A 23945-nucleotide genomic window follows, 5' to 3' on the forward strand; every position below is an offset into this window, starting at 1 on the left:
TGGATAAGCATATACGCACAGGGGACATTTCTGGATGGATCCCAAGAAACAGACCATAACATTTATCTCTGGAGATAAAAGCATACTGTCTAGCAGATGTTGTGACTGGAGGTCTGCAAAGGAGACTAACTTTGGTACAGGTTTAGCTCTTACCATATACATCTGGAGAGTTTGAGGATTTCAGCACTGATCAAGCAACAGCCAGGACCACGAGATGGCAATGTTGCACAGTGAGCTCTACTGAGCAGCTCTGGGGTAGGATTGCATGAGAGAGGAAGTTCCTCATGGCAGAATACCTTCCAGTGATGGTAGCTCCACTACCCAGAAGGTGGGGCCAAACCCAGGAAGGTGGGGCCAAGACAGAGCCAGGGGGTTCTCCTTGGAGAAGGGAATTGGAGAGGGTATTCATGTGTCTAAGCCATGTCATTGAGCCACAAGATAGAAAGTCTCTGAGCCAGAGAGCTCCAAAGGAAAACAGTGCTTTGGGATCTTTTATAGCTTTACTATTTGTGTTATCTATGGTTAGCAGATTTTTTTTTTTTTAAGATTTATTTATTTATTTATACAAGCACGGGCACAGTCAGAAGTGCGGGAGGGTAAGAGAATTCACCAGAGCCAGAGCGGGGAACAGAACATGCAGAAGGACTAAAGTATACTGCTGAGAGGAGCAGCAGGCACAGCAGGAGAGATCTGTACGCCATGTGGGACCCTCGCCGGTGCCCAGGGATCGAACCGGCACTGCAGAGGCTGTGGGCAGCTTCACAGCCCAGCGCTCAACTGCTGCGCCACTAGGGAGGCCCTATGGCTAGCAGATTTAAGTGCGGTTTCACCAGGTAGGTAAAGCAAACAGTATTTATGTGGTTAAAAATGTGCCTTTTGGGTCTATAGTTAAAGCAATTAGATGAGTTTTGTTACTGGTGAACATTGAACTAACAGTCCTAACCTACTGCAAAGATATGAACAAGTTAGGCTGCAATATACAGAGGCTAGGTTTAACCCATTTATGTGGCAGCATCATTGTCTTCATTGTCATCATCACCATTATCATCATCATCATCTTCAGATATTTAGAAGGAAAAAATATATCTACTCTCTGAAGAGTAACATTTCATTCCAACTTTTCTCCACCAGGAGGCCTCAGATCAAAGATAGCCACCATCCATCCATAACACAGAACTATCTTACTAATTTACTCCCAGTTCTAACTAATTTACTCCCAGTTCTCTATGTTCTTCTGCCCTTTCTCCAAAGTTAACAAGCTGTGCTGTTCTGAACAGCCAAACTTGTATCTCTCCTGGGAATTCATTTTACCTTTTCTCAAACTGAGTTCATACATTCACTGTTAATATCCCAGAACCTATCTGTCCAAAGGAAAAAATGATAGCAAAGTTATTTGGGTTATTCAACAAACAGAATGAGTGTTTTCCCAAGTAGTATAATTCTCCCAACTAAGGCGTAGAGAGAAAAATGTGAGAGTGGAATATTGCATGATGCAAATTGACTAAATGATCTCTAAGCTTACTCAAAATAAATTATTCTATAATCTATTGCCAGATGTCATGCAGGTAGCAACTGTTGATATGAGTCCACAGTGAGAAACATCAATGATAGCTGATATAGAATGTGTAGGAAAATTTCACCCATTTGTTGGGACATGAGTTGAACCTTGAAGGATGGACAGCATTTGTATAAGAAATAGAAAATATTGTATGGGTGTTCCCCGGTGGCCAGGGAACAAACCCGGTGCTGCAGAGGCTGCAGGCAGCCTTGCAGCCCAGCGCTCAACTGCTGCGCCACCAGGGGAAGCCCCAACAAGAGAGCTAAAGAATCAGAAGGCAAGTTCCCTCCCACTCCTGTTAAGGTAAAACTGGAAAGGGCATCAATCCCAAATGTTTCTGCTAACGGTACAAGGCCCAAGAACAAGATGAATGACAAGGACCAAGTTTTTACCAAGTTGATGCCACAGCAAAGGAATAGGAGGTGAGTGATTATTTGATGGGAAATCAGAGTTAGTGATAGAGGAGCAAATAAACATTTTTGAGAGATGTGGCAAAACCATAAGTAAAAGAAATCTGATCATCAAAAGGAAAAGGAATTAGCATGACACTTTGGAAAATGGACTGCGAGTCAGTTCAAGATAAAAACTTCAAATGGAAATCATGAAAATCTGAGGGTGCAGTGACCAACTTTTAATGTGCTGCTTTGGGACAAGTTCCTAAAGTCAAGAGGCTGCATGGGGTGAAGCAAAGCATTTCACAATCAGATGAGATCTTTTAGTAATTGTTTTACAGAAGAGAAGCTGATGCAGAGAAGCTGGCTTACCAACTTCATATAACATATCTAGTAAGTATACAGAGCTCCCCGCTCTCCCCTGCTCCCCGCTGTGCCTCAGAAAAAAGATTTCCTTGAAAAGGGGAATCAATTAAGATGATTAGGTATGGCTATAATTGTATTATTATGGTGAGTATGAATGTGTTAGGTGAATGTGATGACCACTACACAACAGAAACGTGGTGGGTATGAATATATGTGAAACAAGTGCTTTTTGAAGAAAACATGAAAATAGGAACTGTGTGTACATATTAAGATAGGTGATAAAATAGGAGTCTATCTCTAATGTAAGCATTGTTTCAATGCTTAAGAAATGAAATAATTCTTTATTTTATTTTATTTTTTTAATTTTTTAAAATAAATTTCATTTTTATATTCCCCATACAATTGCAATCCCCTTATTTTGACCCCAATCCCTCCCCTCCCTGCCCGCCACCCCTCATAGAGTGTCTCTGGTTCATAGTTTATTGTTGATTTTGATTTTCACTTTCTTATAGTTATTCATTTTCCTGGTCCTTATTTAAGTTTTCTAGATTCCTGCTATGAGTGAGACCATCCGGTATTTTTCTTTTTCTTTCTGGCTTATTTTGCTGAGCATGATCCCTTCCAGCGCCATCCATGTTGCTGCAAATTGCATGTGTTTATCTTTTTTGAATGCTGAGTAATATTCCATGGTGTATATGTACCACATCTTCTTGATCCAGTCATCTATTTTTGGGCATTTGGGTTGTTTCCAAAGCTTAGCTATTGTAAACAGTGCTGCTATAAACATAGGGGTACAGGTGCTCTTTGGAATTGATGTTTCTGTGTCCTTTGGGTAAATACCTAGGAGTGGAATTGCTGGATCATATGGAAGCTCTATGTTTAGTAGGTCCAGAAATCTCCACACAGCTCTCCATAGTGGTTGGACCAGTTTGCACTGCCACCAACAGTGCAGGAGAGTTCCTTTTTCTCCACATCCTTGCCAACATTTGTTGTTGCTAGTTTTTTTAATGTGTGCCATTCTCACTGGTGTAAGATGGTATCTCATGGTAGTTTTGATTTGCATTTCCCTGATTACAAGTGATGTTGAACATTTTTTCATAAGCTTGTTGGCCATTTGCATTTCCTCTTTGGAGAAGTTTCTTTTTAGCTCTTCTGCCCATTTTTTGACTGGATTATTTTCTTTGTTTGTGTTGAGTCTCATCAGCTCTTTGCAGATTTTTGTGATCAGTCCTTTATCATTTGTGTTGTGTGCAAAAATGTTCTCCCAGTCTGTGGGGTTTCTCTTTGTTTTTGTTATTGTCTCTTTCGCTGTGCAGAAACTCTTTAATTTGATGTAGTCCCAGCTGTTTATCTTTGCCTTCACTATCACTGCTTTGGGTGATGTGTCTGTAAAGATGTCTTTGATGTGAATATCACGTAGTGTTTCGCCTATATTTCCTTCTATGTATTTTATGGTTTCAGGTCTTATGTCTAGTTCTTTTATCCATTTTGAGTTGATTTTTGTGTATGGTGTGAGGTAGTGGTCAAGCTTCAATCTTTTGCATGTAGCGACCCAGTTTTCCCAGCATCATTTATTGAACAAACTTTCTTTGCTCCAATGCATAGTCTTTGCTCCTTTGTCAAATATTAGTTGACCATAAATCTGTGGGTTTATTTCTGGATTTTCCATTCGATTCCATTGGTCTGTGTGTCTGTTCTTGTTCCAATACTATGCAGTTTTGATAATTATGGCTTTGTAGTATAGTTTGAAGTCTGGGAGTGTGATGCCTCCATTCCCTTCTTTTTTTGAAATGAAATAATTCTTATGAGAAGAGCTCCTTGAGGATATAAAACTTTTATTTCCCTTAAGTAATAAATGAAGCATGTAACTGACATAAATATGTCTTAAGTTGTGTTTTTTTTAGGACAATATTGTTTTTGGTGATAAAGGTTTTAGGACAAGATTTGATCTAACGGTTTGGGTCAAGTAAACACTGTCTTTGACCTTAGTTTCAAAAGGGTATTCAAAATTGTCTTCACTAATAAAACTACTACTTCTGTCCCCGGTGCTAATTTTAGAAATATATACATATGTATGTATATGCATATACGACTATGTAGTCAGAGATGAATATCAAGTTGTGCTTTTTAAATTTTGACATTGATAGGTGGTTTACTGCATGAGGATTATATGAGTTTCTGAGATCCCCAGCATATTTAAATAAGCTTTCTAAGTCTAGGTTCAGAACTTTTTAACACTCTGCTTCAATGTGATTTTGTTTATGGTTGAGTTTCATTCAAGTTCAGTTTGCTAAAACAAATGCTTGACTCACCAAAACTGAGTTTGTTCATACTAAGGCAGATCATTTAGGGTATAACTGGCTGCCACTTGCAATTGCACAAGCTGTGACATTCTGTTTCTGCAATAGGTAGTGTCTGAAAGCCAAAGAAGCAGCTATATGCAATAACACCAGTCATCTTTTGTTCTGCAGAATGTGAAGTGTTGGGGAATTTAGGATGAACTCATGTGGAGTCTTCTGTTTAAAGGATGCAAATAAAATTTAGAGAATGTTAATTAAAAGAGGTCTAGGGCCTCCTCGGTGGCACAGCGGTTGAGCGCTGGGCTGCGAAACTGCCCACAACCTCTGCAGCGCCGGTTCGATCCCCGGCTGCCTGGCGAGGGTCACACATGCTGCGCAGACCTCTCCTGCTGTGCCTGCTGCTCCCCTCAGCAGTGTACTGCGTCAGTCTGCCTGTTCTGCTCCTGCTCTGGCTCTGGTGAATTCTCTCACCCTCCCACGTTTCTGACTGTACCCAGTGCTTGTGTAAATAAATAAATAAATTAAAAAAAAAAAAAACAACGAGATCTAGACACCACCCCAATTAAAGGAAGATGTAAATGAAATTGATATACAAAATATCGCTCAGTTGATAAATCAAGGGATGAGAAGCCCAGGAGGTGAAAAGAAGAAAAAAGAATGAAAGACTAGATAAGAGAGGGGGAAAGGCCTTTAAAAAATAGGTTGGGGGACTCCCTGGCTGCGGAGGGGTTAAAGACACAGTGTTATCAAGCTCTCTCCAGCCACTGCCTTGTGAGTTCAATCCCAAGCCAGGGAGCTGACCCATATGGTACAGCAGACCTCTCCTGTCTTGCCACTGCTCCCCTCAGCAGTGTACTTCAGTAGATCTGCCTGTTCTGCTCCCCACTCTGCCTTTGTTGAATCCTCTCATCCCCTGGACCTCTGGCCTACACCCCAGTTCTTATATGCATAAATAAATAAATATTTTTAAAAATAGATTGGGGTATATGGGAAATTCTAAAAGCAAATAAAAAACTGACATACACAGATTATTTTAAATGCTTCCTTTCTCTAAAAAGTATATAAATTCAAAACAATATAACAATGATATATCATTTTGTTTATCCCATCACCATTAATTTAAAGGAATATGAATATCCACTTTGGTTAACTATATGGGAAAATAATCTCCTAACTATTGGCTGATTTATATATTTGTAAATAAATAAATTGTGTGTAGTTAGTGGGAAAAACTTAAAATGTTCATGCTCCTTGATTTAATCATTCTCTTTATTGGAGAGACACTTAAAACAAGTGTGAAAAAATATATGTAGAAAGATATTCCTATCAGGATTGTTTATGTTCATGAAGAATTAGGGGAAAAATTAAATGTGTATGAGCAAAGCATTGGTTAAATAAGTTATTGCATATACATATACAGGAATACTATATTTTTTTAGGGCCTCCCTTGTGGCACAAGGTGTTAAACCTCAGCACTATGAAGCAATCCGGAGCCACTGCTACATCAGTTTTATCCCCGGCCAGGGAACTAACCCATATGACTCAGTAGACCACTCCTGTCTCACCTGCTGTTCCCCTCAGCAGTGTATTTCAGTCTATCAGCCTGTTCTGCTCCCCACTCTGTCTCTGGTGAATTCTCTCACCCTCCCACACCTCTGGCCTACACCCCAGCTCTTGTATGCATAAATAAATAGATCTTAAAGAAAATAATTTTTTTAATTAAGAAAAACATATTAATATAATATTCAATATATATATTAGGTAAAAATGCCTATAGTATGAGCAACTTTAGTAATAGTAGTAGTTGGGAGGAGGAGGAGAGGAGAGTAGAAAACATTTGAGAACCTACTTTGCATGCGATACTAAGCTCTTTATAAGCATTATTTCATGATTCCCGTAAGAAACTTATGATGTAGGTAGTATTTTTAATCTGCATTTTACAATAAGAAGATCTGAGGCTAAGAGAAGTTAAATAATTGGCCCAAGAATATTAGTAAGTGTCAAAGGTGGGTTCTGAACCCAGCAGTCTCTTAATCTGGACTCTGAAGAGTAGCTGATCCATTTTTTTTTTTTTTTAAAGAAAAACAACCTAGTAAATGCCTAGGGAAAAAATGCAAAATATTTACTAAACTATTCATGTCCCAGAGCTACTGAGGAAGAAATAATGAGAGTACATTATATTCTGTTTTTACTTCTACAGTGTTTATACTTTTTATAACAGCATTTTTTATAACAAGAAAAAAGATTAATTAAAAACTTGCTTTCTGAATGTTAATTGCAAGGCAGCACTCTAAAATTACTAAAAAAAAGCCTGTAATCAATGTTCTCAGAGCTTCGTAAATCAAGGGCTCCCAAATGCCAGTCCATGAACTAAGCTCATCACAATCTCCTAAGGAATATTTTATTGCACATACCTGTTTCTTGCCCTCAGATTCCCCATACTACATCTGGGATGGGACTCTGGAATTTACATTTTTTAAAAGCTCCCCAGGGATTCTGATACCCAGCCAGGCTTGGGAATCACTGTCTAAGAGACTGTGATTTATGTAGATCACAAAAGGAAAAGAGAGAAAAAGCACCATATGGTATGTTTACTCTTACTTTAATTTCATTTTAGAGGTAGCTTCACGTAGAAAGGTTTTTAAATCATCAGTATACATAATCTAGTAGATATCTATATTACTGGAAATGTACCACCAGCTTTATCCTTTTGATACATGAAAACATTATATTTACCTTAAAATAGGGGGAGATGAGATGTTTGTAAGGTTTTATAACAGCAATTACAAGGGACAGGCATTAGTGTAAAGACAGACATCAGGACCAAGAGAGCATAGTAAAGAGCACAGAAACACTTCAAGCAGAGGCGGGGCCTTGGCTTGTTGTGGCGATAGATCAATTGGGAAGGATGACACTGGGCAGTGGGCTCTTCATATGGGGGAAGAGTTTAAGATTAACAATTGTCAGAATGTCTAGGGTTTATTAGGCCTTCCAAAAAACTTGTAAGAAAGAGTTTGGTGGTTGTTTCTTTTTAAAATCCTCTAAGTCCTCTTACTTCCCTAACTTTCTCCTGTCAATAACTGTTCTTTCCCTTCCTCCTCCAGCTCTCTTTATGCTAGTGATCTTCTGAGCATTTTCCTTTGTTGCCTTCCATTTTCTTCACTCTACGGGTCTGCTGGGTAATATCTCCACCATTCACATGACTTTGGCTATAGAAAGAAATTTCACATTCATTATTTACAATGAAGGCTTCTGTCCCAAATCTTAGACCCATATTTCCAATGTTTAAATATTCCAAAAGGCACCTTACACCAAATCATTATCATCTCTCACTGCTTCTTTACTATATTTACAATCTGAGTTAATGAAATCACCACCCACTCTCCCAAGGTGGGGTCATACACAGAATTGCCTTGTCCTTGTCAACTGACCACCAAAAATATATCTTGATAACTTTCCATCCCTCTGACTCCTCCTTAGTTCAAGACCTCAATGTTATAATACACCACCACAGTTACAAGTCTCCTATGCAGTGTCCCTTCGTCTCTCCCTGGTCCAATTTACTTATGTTCCATAGAGTGGTGCGCCTTAAAATTAAAGTCATGTCTGCTATTCCCCTTCTTAAAGGCCAAGAGGCTTACAGAAGTCTACATAATTAAGTCCACGTCACTTATTTGGTGAATGCCAATAATAATAACTATATTATACTTTGAGTTCCTACTTTATATATATGAACAAAATACAACTCTAAGAGGTTAAATCTTTCCTAAAGTGACAAAACTCGTAAGTAGTAAAACTGGGATTTCAATCTACACTGAGTCCAATTCTGCAGCTCATGTTCAATTCTAATATCACTTCCCTGAACTAACCGATTTGCTTACAGATTTATCTCCCCAAATAAGCAGTGAAGTTCCCAAGGACAAAAATGCTGTTTATGCATTGTGTCCCCAGTGTCTCACACAGCCTTTGGCACAGAATAGGTATTTAGGATATGTAGTATGTGCTTGTTTTTTAAAAAGTGGATGATGAGACAGAACTGAAAAAAGGAAGAAATTGAAGAAACTGGTGAGGTTGTCTTAAGAATATGATTCTTTTTGAAAACACTTGACCAATTGCCATATAGAAAAGATTTTCTCTTCTCTGTAGTAGGGATTCTTTAATTTGAACTCCATGGATGAGCTTAGGGGATACATTTTTCTAGGATGAGGGCTCATGACTTTTATAGATCTCACAAAGCCTGTCATCTAGAATAAGAATGTTTAGAGAGATTTCTCCAGAGGAGAGCCTATGAACAGGTAACACAGGGAGATCAGTTTCAGATCTCTATAAAAAAATTTATAACATGGAAAGCGTTTGAAAATAAAATCTTTACAGCAAAATGTCAAAAGCTCTGGATTAATGAAGAATCGGCAGAGGCCAAATAAACATATCCAAAGATACAGAGAAAGGAAAAGAATTTGTGCAGGCTGAAGCCCACATTAGAAAACTTCCACACTCTCATTCAGCCTCTGTGATTCTGTAATTCTAAAATACAAGGTTAATTTGATTCCTTCAGCACTACCATAGCATCTTTCTCAGCCAATTGCCTTTTCATGTACATACGTTTAACAATCATCTTTATGTTTCTTTGCATCTCTTAATAAACCCAAGGTATACATCAATTCTGTGGACATCTACAAGCACTGGAAATTCTTACTTCCTGTATAAAATCTCCTTCTTACTTGTGTGTAGTATGATTTCTCATTTGCTTTATATCTTGTTTCATAGGTTATTTGAGATTTTGGTTAACGTTTTTACACTTAATTTCATTGTATAAAATTTTGAAGCATGAAGTGTGGAAATAATTGGTCTGCAAACCTAATGCCTGAGTTACTTGTTTATTTTCTTTTCTCCTCAAAAACATTTGTTTACTTATTTCATAATCACTACTGACATAAAAAGAAACCCTCAAAATTATTTACATTTTTGCTTCAATAGGACTTATACACAATGACTTTTCCCAGCATATATGTACATCTCTAGGTCACTAAAATGACATAGTATGTTTTAAAGGAATGGATCTGGGCAAATGTGTGAGTTACTCATAAAATAACAGTGCTTACCATTTTCTTTGTGTCCTGAAGTTGTTGCAGTCTACTTAGAAATAAAAAGAGATTTAAGTCTTGTATTAAAAGCAGTCCTTAGAATGAAGATTAAATAATTATTTCTTTGGTGCTGTATATGAAATTTTATATCCTTGCCTTAACAAGGAATGAATGGGGACCTTCACTCCACTATTTTATATTTTAGGACTTTTAAGATTACCCTTTCAAAAGCATAACTCAGGTGCAAAATAGATTAACCTTCTTGCTTCTTAGTGAGAGAATAAGTGAGGAAAATATAAAGAATTTGCATTACTTTTATTGACAAAAGCCAGAGAAAATGTATCAAAAAGAACAACTGAAGATTTAAGTTAGAGCGCAAGTTCAGTCAATATTTGCTGCCATCTGCTGGTTGAAAGGGAAATCTGTACAGAATGGACGTGTAGTGGGGATTTGTCTGGTTTGTGCCAGGGCATTTACTTGGGGCAGGCAGGAGTTAATTAACCAGAATTGTGCATATAGAAATGCTGCACCCGGGGGTCTCAGAGTCAGCCTCTCTGACTAGCAAAGGTGAGATGAAGGCCAAATGGCTGATGGGCTGCCTGCTGTCCAAGTATGTCTTTGCCCAGGACTTTAGAGCTGGTCACCTATATCTTCATTTCAAGCTCTACCTTCCTCACTTTGTATGTCAAGAGACCCTTTTTCCTGAACCATTGACCCAAGGAAACCTGGATCTTCTTAATCAGAGATTGCAAAATGGAGGTTAGATACATATTACAAAATTTAGACAAGAATTTTACTTTAAAATATGTGCGTTGATTGATTGATTGATATACTTTCTCCCACCACCATCCCTTCTATCCCCTGTGCCTTCCCCTGTTCACCCCACTCCCACCCCTTAAGCGCAGAGCCTTCCTAGTCATTCCTAAAGTGCACTAGTTTTTTTTAAGTATTTTTATACTTTCAAATTATCTGCTATACAAGTGTCCAGCATTTGTTTTTAATCATTCTGACCTGCTTTATTATACATAATTCTCTCAAACTCCCTCCATTTTGCTATAAATGGCTACATTTCATCTTTCCTTATGCTTGAGTAATATTCCATAGTATGGTGTGGATATACCACATCTTCTGGATCCCTTTGTATATTGATGGGTATTTTGACTGCTTCCATGTTCTACCTGTTCTAAGTAATGCTGCTATGACTACTGTAGAACACTGGGGTTTTGTGTTAATGGTTTCATTTTCTTTGGACATATGCCCAAGACTGGGATTGCTAGGTCATATGGTATTTCCATTTTAGTTTTTAAAAGTAACACCAGGGCCTCCCCGGTGGTGCAGCGGTTGAGCGCCACATTGTGAAGCTGAATGCAGCCTCTGCAGTGCAGTTTGGATCCTGGCTGGCTGGCAAGAATCCCACATGGCGAACAGACCTCTCCTGTCTCACCCGCTGCTCCCCTCAGCAGTGTATTTTGTCAGTCTGCCTGTTCTGTTCCCTGTTGTGCCTCTGGTGAATTCTCTCACCCTCCTGTGCATCTGGCCTATACCCTAGTTCTTGTATAAATAAACAAATCTTAAAATAAAGTTTAAAAACATAAATAAAAGTAAATCCAGGTTGCTCTCTGTAATGGTTGCACCAGTTTACATTTTCACTAATAGTATAATAGAGGCCCTCTCTCCCCACATTCTCTGTAGCATTTATTGTTAGACATCTTCTTAATATGTGCCAAGCTCATGGGTGTGAAATGGTATCTCATTGCGGTTTTAACCTCCATTTCTTTTAATGGGAGTGACCATGAACATTTTTTTGTATGTCTGTTGACTTTCTAGACATACTCTGGTAAATTGTCTGATTATATCTGCTGCCCATTTATTAATTGGATTGTTTATTTTTTACTGTTAAATTGTATGATTTTTTTTTACATATCTTGGATATTAATACTTTATCTGTCATATATTGTGTGACTATTTTCTCCCATTCAATAGGATGGCTTTTTAATCTCGCATTTTCTTTCACTGTATAAAAAATTTTAACTTTAGGTATTCCCAGTTATTTATTTTTGTTTTTATTTCCTTTGCCATTAGGGTCTAGTCACCAAAAACATCTTTACTCATGATGTCATGGAATTTATCACTAAATGTTTTTCTTCTGCATATTTTATTTCTATTTTTTTTATTTTAGGATTTTCTGCAAATAGTGATGGTTTCACTTCTTTTCCAACTTGGATTTCCCTTATTTCTTGTTTTTGTCTGATAGCTCTGGCCAAAATCTCTACTACTAAGTTAAACAGAAGTGATAACAATGGGCATCTTCGTGTTGTTCCTAATCTTAAAGGAAAAGCTTTCAGCTTTTCACCATTATGTAATATATCACCATTATGTGATACATGACTTTTATTATATTGAGATAGCTTCCTTCTGTTTGTTCTTGAGATTTTTCTCATAAATGGGTACTGAGTCTTATCAAATACTTTCTCTGCATCATTGATATTATCATATGATTTTTGTTTTTACCTATGTTGATATGGTAGATTACATTGATTAATTTATATATTAAACCGTCCTTGTATCCTTGAGATAAATCCCACTTGACCATGGTGCATAATCCTTTTGATATACTGTTGAATAAAATTTGCTAGTATTTTGGTGAAGATTTTTACCTCAATGTCCAACAGGGACATTAGTCTCTATCATTTTTCTTTTCTTGCGCTGTCATTATCTTATTTCGGTATTAGAGTTATGTTGGCATTAAACAATGTATAAAGGACCATTCCTTGCTGTTGTAATTTTAAAACAATTTGATCAAGATGAGCTTTAGTTTTTCTTTAAAGTTTTGATAAAATTCATTTGTAAAGTTGTCTGGTTCTGAGCTTTTTTTTTTTTTTCATATTTTGTTGTTGTTGTTTCAATTTCCATTCTTTAAATCAGTATGTTCAAGACATCCTTTTCTTCCTGGGGATAGTCTTGAGAAACTATGTTGATCTAGAAATTTGTCCATTTCTTCAAGATTATCAAATTTACTCATATATAGTTGTTCGTAGTAGTCTCTTTAAGATCCTTTGTATTTCTGTGCTATTGTAATAGGGTGGTCCCCAGGAAAGGGGGAGGTTTCGGGTTCCCTGCCCCACCCAAAAAGAAGGGTGGAGCTGAGCAGGGACAGAAGAAGCTGCAGAGGAGACTGAGAAAGGAAGGAAGCAGGATGGAGAGCCAGATGGAGACCTGGAAGAGGCACATGGAGTCGAGAGACACATAAAAAACACTGCACTTGCCTTTTGGTTGTGGACTGGGTGACGCAGATATGGGTGAGAGACCTGTGGGGAGGTGACAATGGCGGGTTTTGTCTTGATTTTGATTTTGCTCTTTTCCTTCTAGCCTTGTCTGGTTGTTTCTGATCCTTTTCTGTGTGTCCCCACTAAAAGATGCTTTAGATTTGTGGCAGGCTTTGGGGCCTTGCTCTGGGTCAATCCTGCTTGGGTAGACTTTTACCCACGAGGGGACGGGTAACTTTGGGTGCTTGATTTAGAAACTATGTTCTTTGCCTTTCCTGTATTGTTTCCTAATTGTATTAAAGTTCCTTCCCATTAAAGTCTCACATGTTTTGTGTTGATGCGGCAGATGGTAGAACCTATTTAGAGCAGGCAGGTTTGGGGGATCTATGGTGCCCCTCTCCCTGCCCTGTAACACTATCTATGGTGTTTGCTCCTCTTTCATTTGTGATTCTATTTATTAATGTTTTCTCTGCTAGCCTAACTAGAGGTTTTCTATTTTGTTTACTTTCTCAAAAATCAACTTTGTTTCATTTAATTTTTGCATTATATTTTTTATCTCTGTTCTATTTATTTTTATTTTTACTACTTCCGTCTACTAACTTTAGCTCTTGTTTGTTCCTCTTTTTCAAGTTGCTTGAAGTGTGCTGTTGGGTTGTCATCTGATATTTTTCTTGCTTCTTAATGTGGTCCTATATTGCAATTATTTTTTCCCCTTCATACCGTATTTGGTGCAAGGTATAGATTATGGCAGTTTGTCTTCATTTTCATTCAGATCGATTTTCTTAATTTGTTTTAAGTTCCTGTTTTATACAATAGCTATTTATTTATTTTTAAAGATTTATTTACTTATTTATTTATACAAGCACTGGATACAGTCAGAAGCACGGAAGGGTGAGAGAATTCACCAAAGCCAGAGCGGGGAACAGAACAGGCAGACTGACAAAATACACTGCTGAGGGGACCAGGGGGTGGCAGGAGAGCTCTGTCACGCCATGTGGGACCCTCGCCGGTGGCCACGGATCCAACCAGTGCTGCAGAAGCTGTGGGCACCTTCTCAGCCCAGTGCTCAACCGCTGCGCCACCAGGGGAGGCCCTACAATAGCTATTTAGTAGTATAGTTTTTAGTCTCCATAATTTCATATTTTTCCTCATAGTTGATTTCCAGCTTTATGGCATTATGATCAGAGAGTACTTGGGATAAAAGCCACCAAGGCCTCCAGGACCCACCTTCACTCATCTGCCCGGATCATAGAAGTCCTGCTCAGTGCCACCCTGCCCCTACAATGGTATATTCAGCAATTTTTTGGTGGAGTGTTCTGTAGATCTCTGTTAGTGTTACTTGGTCCAGCTCCTCATTTAGGCTTATTGTGTCCTTATCCATTCTTTGTCTTGTTGATCTGTCCATTTTTGGGTGGCTATTAAATTTCACTAGTATGAATGTGTTGTCAATATTTTTCTTTAAGTCTATTATTAAATATTGTATATATGTTGGTATATATATACTAATAGTATATATATACTATTTGGCTGACATATATTTATGACTGTTATTCTTGTTCTATTAGGTCCTTAGTCATAATATGGCATTTGTCTCTATATCTTATCTTTTTTTTATTGGAAGTCTACTTTATCCAATATAAATACAGCTGGTGCTGAGTTTTTCATTGTCATTTGCTTATATGACCATCTTCCAACCTTGAACTATTGAAATCTGTGCTAGTCTTTGTTGGTAAAATGGGTTTCTTAGAAACAACAGAAGGTTGAATTTTTTTTTGAAATTCATTCAGCTGCTCTACACCTTTTGATTGGTGAATTCAGGCCACTTACCATGAAGGTGATTATTGTGACATAAACACTTGCGGCTTATTACCATTTTTTATGTTTTTGTTTTTCTTTCTCTTTTTTTATTTTTTGGAGTCTTTCTTTTTCTGTTTTGTTTAGGTTCCATCCCATTGTCTTACATGTTACTTCTCTCAATTTGTTTGAGAACTCTGCTGAGTGAGCACATGATGGGCTATTTGTGTGACCCATTGGCTGACCTAATCTCTGACCCATTCTGATGGGCTTCATTGTATTCTCCTCTTCCTCCTCCAGAGGAAGTGATTTAGGTGTCTTTTGCCTCTATACATGTTCTGGTGCTTTATAATAATCCTTGAGACGTCTCTCATGTGTAGCTTGGTATAGATAAATTCTTATAGTTTTTGCTTTTCAGTGAAGCTCTTACTCCTCTTTCTGTCTTGAATGTTAATCTTGCAGGATAAAGTACTCTGGGCTGGACAGCTTTTTCTTTAAGTACTTTAAATATCTCCTGCTAATTCCTCCGTGCTTATAATGTCTACAGAAAAGTCCACTGACAGTCTGTGTTTCTTTATAGGTTACTTTAGGGTAAATGGAAGTTATCAGTCCTCAACCCCCCATTAACATCTATGATCAACACCTGTGGCCTTATATGCAGGCCTGATGGTGGACACCTGGAGTAGGATGTGGGCATGTGTAAGTGGGCAAACCTGAGCCAAGAGAATGAGCATATATATAATGGCAGGGGCAGAGGACCGTGCTGCCGAATGCAGTGGAGAACAGAGAAAAGACTTTGAGAGAACACCAGAGAGCCCAGAAAGAGTAACGGAAGCCTGCCAGCCTCCCAACCCCACAACCCCCAGGCCTCCCTGCCAGCTCCGCACTTGGTTGCCTCACTGCAAACATAAGATCATTAAAATCCTGAAAAAGCTCCTGAGGGCTCCAGGACTCTTCCTTTACCCATCTGCCTGTATCCATTGAGAACCTGCTCGTGCTTTGCTTGCACTACAATTACCCCTTTTTTTCACTTGATGTTTTTAGTGTTCTGTGTTTGTCTTTGGCTTTCAACACTTTTATTATAATATGTCTTAGTGTGTGTCTCATGTTACTTTGTTTGGAACTCTTTGGGTCTCTTGGGACATGAAATTAGGTTCATTTCCCATATTGAGATGGTTTTCAGCAATGATTTCTTTGAATAAATTGTGTCTTTCTCTTTCTCTTCTCCTTCTGGAACCCTCATGACATAGATGTTATTTCACTTTAGTTTGTCCCCAAAAGTTCTTATACTATTTTCTCTTTTTAATTCTTTTTTTTTCCCCTATGTTGTTCTATTTGTGTGTTCTCCAACATTGTGCTTTCAAGCTCACTGGTTATCTTCATTGCTTTTGTTTGTTCATTGTTGAGGCCTTCAATTGTATTTTTAAATTCAGTTATCATATTTCTTAGCTCCATTACTGCTAATTTAACTGCCTTACCTTTTCTTTATCTGTATTCTGTTGCTGTTTTATATCCCCTTGTTTTTTGAACTCCTGTTCAGTCATGTTCTACAATTTTGCTGTATTGAGAATCATCTCAGGATTGCTTTTCATTTATTTAATTTTGCTCCAGCATTTGTGTTATATTATTCTGTCTTCAATTTTAGTTTGTATGGGTTGTAAGAGAGAGAAAGTATACAGACTGTTACCTGTTGACGTAATAGGAGACCCAGTACTGGCAAGAGTTAGAAGGTATAAAAGAGGGCCAAGACTGTAGGGCTCTAAAGGGCCACTCTAAAGAGCATCAGGGATTCAAGTTTCCTACTGTTCTGTGGGAACAAGACTTGTTGGTGGAGACGCACAAGGATCCCCTTTTCTAGGCCAGTTCTTGGTCTTATTGTCTCTTACAGTTTCATGTCTACTTCCATCGTTAGAGGACTACATGCAGTGATGGGCATGGAATACAGTTGATGTAGGGTCACAGCTGGGAGTTGTATTTGTTTCTTTTCCAGCACAGAATCTTATCCTGGTATACTTGCTTCAGTTCTTAAGAGGTGCTGAAACTCTGGTTTATGCAAGTGTTCATTTATTGTTTAGCCTGGGGTGGGGAAGGGGACAGGAGGCTGGCGGGTGTTTTGAATATCCTAGCCTTGGCTTTGAGTATTAGCCTCCTCTATGAGGAATAACAGGTGATCTGAACTGATCTGTTCCTCCCTGATAATTCAGGCCCCAGCTGTTTAATATTGAAAGCCTCCGGCTCAAACCAGATATCCTTGTTCTGCAACCCCCACTCCTGTACCTCTCCAACAGTGCACCCTCTGTTCTGAGCACCAATTCTGCATGCTGGGCCTGATGCTTGCATGTCCTGAATCCAACTGCAGGGGACTCTCTGCCCAGCAGTCACCCCTCTCTTACAGGTTGTACTACCCCATTATCACTATAAAGCATCCATGAAGTTACTCCTACCCCTTTCCTATCTCATACTATGAAATGTTCGAAGCTAGGATGACCTTTCAAAAGTCCTACATCAAGACGGGGGAGCTGAGTCTTTGTAACTGAGTTAAACAGTCACTGGTTGTGGCATGGCCCTGGAGAAGGCAAAAGCTTGAAGGAGGGCATGCTTTCCTGCCCGGCGCTATACTCAGAGAGGGACTCAGATATAGGTTAGCTGCAGCTATTGGAAGTTTGGCTAACAGCCTTATTTCTGAAAGTAAGGGGGAAGATGCCTTATACACATCAGATTATAATTCATATAATGTAAGTTTCATACATTATTATTTTTTTCTGCCCCCCCTACATCTCCTGTATATTTGCATTAATATTATAAATGGCACAGAACTTAAAGCATTCCTGGTCCTTAATTGTGTGCTCTTGGATCAAAAATACGGCAGGTTTCACATCTCTCCTGCCTGCCTGTGGTTATGCAGGCTTTTCACAAAACTTTTACCTTTGCAAAGCAGCAGCAGCAGCTCTTTACCCACCTGTGTGTATGCAGGTATCTTTCTTTCTCCTTTTCCTAATAAACCTGTCATTTTTAAAATGTAAAAAAAGAAAAAAGCTATGGTAGGTTTACATCATTGTTACATTAGTAACTGTAAACAGACCAGTAATAAGTTGAATGTGTTCTGTCCTTTTACAGGAGTGAATAAACAAAGATCATTTTAAGTACTGTAGGTATTGGGGCACAATGCTTGCAGTTGTTCTGCCTCCTGCTGTCCTTTTGACTCTGGTATCAAGATAAAAATCACTATTGACTTTCTCGCAGTCAGAGCTAATAGAAGCAACTTGTTTTTTAAGCAAGATAAGTTTGTCTACATATGACTGTTAGTGACAGATCCATGTTAGTTCATTGATTTAAAATAAGGGCAATTGAATTTATCCATGATTTCCACCGATCCCATGAATGCTCTTTAATTGCTAACATAGATTTGCTTAAAGGTTTTAGTAATGCTGAAAGTAAATCTTTTAAGTAGGTCAACCAGGAAAATAGAAATTTAAAAATTGAGTAAAAAAATGTTGGTTGAATTTGTAATGGTTAACTATCCGGTTTCTTAAGTAGTATTGAAAGCAAAGTTTAAAAATCATCTTATATTTTATATGAAAATATGTATATATATATATGGTATAAATACACTTTAATCCTTTAATATAATTGTATTCTAGTAAAACTGGAAAATAAACTGAGTTCAGTAAAGGTCTTTTATACTGATAGGAGGGGGTCAAACCTTCTCAAATTCACTTGGCATTAAATGAAAGTTATGAGGAAGAAAATATCCAGATCAGTTAAGATGTTCTAGTGCCATCAGGCACAGAGCCGTCTCACTATGGATTCAGGCAGACAGATAAAGAAGAGTCCCTGAGCCCTGAGTGGGCTTTTCAGGCTTTATGCTCTCTCCGTTACCCAGGCACACATGCAGGAAGGCTGGCATGCAAGAAGGCAGGCATGGGCCTGGCATGGAGGCTGGAAGGGAGGCAGGCAGGCAACTAAGCTTCCCGTCCCCTATGAAACTTTACTCTTTGGGCTCTCTGGCATTGTCTTGTGGTCTTCCCTCTTTTGCAGCCACTCTGCTCATCCTCTTGAAGCTGTCCTTTTGCAACCATCCCTATACATCTGGCCTCTAGGCTCAGGAGTACACACTTACACATGCCCACACCCCTACTCCAAGTGTCCACTATCAGGCCTGCATGCCCCTTGCCCATGCTCCCAAACACCTTCTGCATCAACACAATCAAGCCATGGGTGATAGCCACTAGTGGCATAAAAAACTGATTAATTCACTTACCCTACAGATGTATTAAAGTCAGCATAATTCTGACATTATTTTATCTCCATTGATTTCTTTTTGCTATCGTTAACATTTAGAAATGTATAAATAGTTTGTATTTTATAGTATGTCAATTGCTTATCTCCTCTAAGTAAAATCTAGGTAATACAATTCATGAAATTGAATGAAAATGCTTCCTAAAAGCAGAGACTTTGATTTGTATACCTAGCACCCAGAATAGTTTCTTGCATATAGTTGTAGGTGGCAATAGATATTTGATGACTAAATAAAGGATGAGTGCTGAAATCAGCTACAGATGGAACAATACACTGAAATATCTCACAAGGTTTAGATCACAGAAGTGATTGTGAAAGTTTGACACCAAGGTGGCTAATGAGATAGATGATTAAAAACTAAGTTCATGGGACTAAAATGATCACCAGGAAGATTCAAGGCGTAGGATTTTTTTTTTCTTTTTTTCAAGGATAGAAAACCCTAGCCTGAGTCAGCTCAGTAAATCCAGTCCTCAAGATAGAGCTTTTGATTTTTTTTTAAGCCCCTAACTTTTACATCCAAAATTATTTCTTAACATTGAAGGCAGATTTCTTCTCTGTCTGGGCAGGGTATCTCACTGTTGGAATCCCTGCAGTGCCCTTTTGGATTTCCATTGCTAGGATTCAAGCCTCTTCTTGCCATTCTGCCCCCTCATGATATACCTTCCAGCAACATCATATATATATATATATGATCTCTGTAACACTGAAGAATGTCCAATGCTGGCCAAAAGTCTTGTGAGAAAATGCTATAAAATCTATCCTTATTTATTTGTTTTTTTTTCACCACCTACATTAGCCCTGATCCACTTCTGTGAAACCTTCCTGATCCCCCTGAGCAGTTTCAGGTTCTCCTTCTGATGCACATTGAACATGCTATGGCAACTGACATATTGTACATTGCAGACATGTGCCTTCCTCCCTACAGATTCATGATCCTTGAGGTCCAAGTGTCTCTATTATTAATGTATAACTTGACATAATTGCTTCTTGGTAAGTATTCATTAAAGGTTATTCTGGCTTACTGGTTCTCTGGAGGGTTTATGTTCTTCAACATACCTGCCAGAATGATGAGGGAATATTGGACATGTCCAATCTATCCTCAAGATGATATATGTTAACCAACACTTACAGAAGTCAATTAAATAATTTTTTCCCATTGAAACACTTCATTAACATCTTCCAGATCATCTTTCCTCACTATCTCATATAACTCACTTTTCATTATTTTAGGTTGAGAGTAAATATGAAATTACTAATAATCAACTATTTTTTACCTAGGAAGTCCAGCAGAGTAATATGCCCCACCCTAATGGCATCAGGGAAGATAGAAGGTATGAACCTGTCAATGCATCCTTAATCTTCCTGTGAACTTTTGTCATCTTTTGACATACAGACTCTTCCTCCATGAATGGAACAGTTTCTCAGAATGAATGGAATGTGATTCAGATTTCCCTGGGTTCTTTACACCAAGAGTATTATTTGGGGTTTCTCCTAAACGTAGAATATCAGTAGCGTACCAAGATTACAAGTAGGGAAGAGGAAGATAAAACATTTTAAAACAAGGAGAAATGCAGATTATCACTTGATGGATTTTTTTTAAGATGTAGAGAACTTGATGTTCCTGCTCCTAATCTAGTGAATACATGGGAGAAATATGAATTAATATTGTGACATTAAGATATTGTTTAAAAAGCAAAAGAATGGGAAAGTGTGTGTGTTTAAATTTTCTATTTTATAACTGGGCAATTACAAAGTTTTACAGTGAGTTTTACTAGTACAAAAGGAGAAAGGAAGAAGTCAAGTAAGAATATTTTCATTTAAAAAAATAATCTATACCATAGAATATTACTTAGTAATAAATAGGAACAAAGTAATGACACATGCATCAACCTGGATAATTCTAGAGAATTATGTTGAGTGAAAAATAGCCAACACCAAAGGGTTACGTACTATATTATTCCTTGTATATAATATTTTAAATTAACAAAATTATAGAAATGGAAGAATAATCTGTGGTTGCCAGTATTTAAGAAAGGTTTATTGGAGGAAAAGTGGGTGTGGTTAGAAAAAGGCAACCTGAGTAATCTTGGCTCCTTGGATCGCTGATAGAAATGTTCTAGAACTTGACAAAATCCTGGTTGTTGTATTATCATATTACAAGATGTTACTGTTGGGATATCTGTGTAAAGAGCACACAGGAAAGTCTGTTATTTAGGGATTCTGTGTAATATTTTTTTTTAAGATTTATTTTATTTTATTTTATTTATTTATACAAGCACTGGGTACAGTCAGAAGCGCGGGAGGGTGAGAGAATTCACCAGAGCCAGAGCGGGAAGCAAAGCAGGCAGAAGGACCGAAGCACACTGCTGAGGGGAGAGCAGGTGGCAGGAGAGGTCTGGGCGCCATGTGGGACCCCCCTCTGGTGGCCGGGGAGCAGCCGGGGATCGAACTGGCGCTGCAGAGGCTGCGGGCAGCTTCACAACCCAGCGCTCAACCGATGCGCCACCGGGGAAGCCCTCTGTGTAATATTTCTAAAATTGCACACGAACAACAATTATTTCAAAATAAAAAGCTTTAAAAATTAAAATGAAACATCATTTATGATACTTATTCCAACAATAATCATTCGCTTATAGAAGTAATTCTCAATTAAATGTGATCCTGCTCCTCATGGAACATTTAGCAAGGTCTTGAGAGGTACAGGACAGGGATAACTACCTAATTATAATCACTACTTTAAAATCACAAGAATTCCACTATAGCAAAAAAATCATCCAACTCAATAAAATCTTAGGTTGATAAAACCCTGGCTTATAGCTAATAATCTTACAACATAAGGTAATGCCTTTTAATTAACTTGGGTGATAGGTAACAATTTTGAAAAGCAGATGTTTATGGATATCTTATTTTTATTCCTTTCATGGATATTTTTTATTTTTAAAAATAACTTTTGTGACAGTTTGGTACTACTTAAAAAACACTTCATGAATCAGAAGGAGAAAAGAAATACCAAATTATTTCACTCATGTGTAGGATATAAGAAACAAAGTAAAGGAATAGACAAAGACACAACAAGTCCTTGAGGTCTGACTTGAATCAGAACTACCAGAAACAAAGGGGAGGGGGTGAAAGGCAAAGTGAGGAGGGATCCTAACAGATCATGGTGGAGGATTACTGGGGCTTTGGTGATGGGCATGGTATGATAATATACACTTTTAGAAACGTGGACTTACACTCCCAAATCATATACTGTGTTTTAAATCAGTGTTATCTCAATAAAAATATTTAAAAATTTTTTTGTTAGGTTCAAACCATGCATGCTCTTTAACATGTTCCCAAACTGAACTTTGGTATCTCACTTATTCATTCAAATTTATTTTAAAGCTCAAAATGATCGCTTGGTCAGAAGGCATGCCCTGAGCCCACCTCTTTGTGGAGGTGGGTTGACTTTCTTATATTTCTTTGTTAGGCTACTCAATGATCATAAGGGGAGCCAGTCATATTCCATTTTTTAGAGTTGTTATAGTATTTTATTGTGCACTTAAAACAGTTATACTTTAAAAAATTGGTAACCTACATGACTTTGAAAATTAATACTTATCAAAAGCTTGACAGAAAGAATAATTTTTGAGAATTATAAGTAGCCTACTCATTCCTTTCCATGTAATTGAATCTATCCCTATATAAAAATAGGCTATGGAAAAATGTATTTTGGCTATATATGGGCTACTTTCTCTGATCTCATTTTAATTCAATAAGTATTTACTTGCCAGACACTGTACTCAGCATTCGGGATGTAGGAATCAACCAAAACATAAATTCCTTGCACTCAGGGGATTTGCGTTCTAGGGCAAGGTGTATCAATTAGTTATTGCTATTTAATAAACCACCCCCAAATTAACTGTCTTAAAAACAATCTTTATTTTTAGAGTTTTCCAAGCATATGGCTTAGAGGTAATGTAAGTAGGTCAGTTGGAGCGACTGGGGCCATTCTGGTGACTTGGCACTGGCCCATGTATTGCTCATCCTCTTGGAGCCTAGTCTAGGCGTGTTCACATTGCAGTGGCCATAAGAGAGAGAGCAAGCCCTATTGTGCAAGTGCTTTTCAAACTCTGCTCACATCACATCTAATAATATCTCATTGGCCTTAGCAAGTCGCACAACTAAAGGTGGAGTCAAAGGATGGAACTAAACACCCACCCACAATGTAAGAATCACCCAATGTTAAATGACAAGCTACAGAGATGGGTACAATAATGGAGCCAGTATTGAAATTATTACAGAGGGAGACAGAAAGTAAACATTATGAGAGCTTTATAGTAGAAAAATAGTAGAAAAATAGAGTATGGAGATTACAACAAGGAGTAGAGGGATCCTATTTTTAATAATATGGTCAAGGAAATCCTCTTTATTAGAGAATATTGGAAGAGAGACATTAATGTGAGCAGGCATTACTTAGGGAATTTGAAACTATAAAAAAAATAAAGAATGAATGAAATAAGGGAATAAACAAGAGCAAAAAGAAGAGGGAGACAGAGTGGGGTAGGGACAAAGAGGGGAGGGGACCCAATGGTATATGGTAAAGGAATATGGGTGCTCTGGGGTGGGTGGATTATAGTGAGGCACACCCGATGAGGTGTGATCTTATTCCCTAGAATGATATACAGTAACATCAAACAATGTTACCGCAAATAAATAAATTTTTTTTAAAAAGCTGGGAACTACCAAAAAAAAAATAGTGAAAAAAGGGCTCAATAGGAAACTATGGACATCTATTCCCATCAGCCCATAAGATTGTGTGGTCATTTTAAGCATTTACTTAATGTGTCTTCAAGATTGAAAAGATAGAGCCTCCCCGGTGGCGCATCAGTTGAGCTCTTGGTTGG

This window comes from Talpa europaea, assembly GCF_964194135.1.
Source record: "Talpa europaea genome assembly, chromosome: 7".
Classification (NCBI taxonomy): domain Eukaryota; kingdom Metazoa; phylum Chordata; class Mammalia; order Eulipotyphla; family Talpidae; genus Talpa; species Talpa europaea.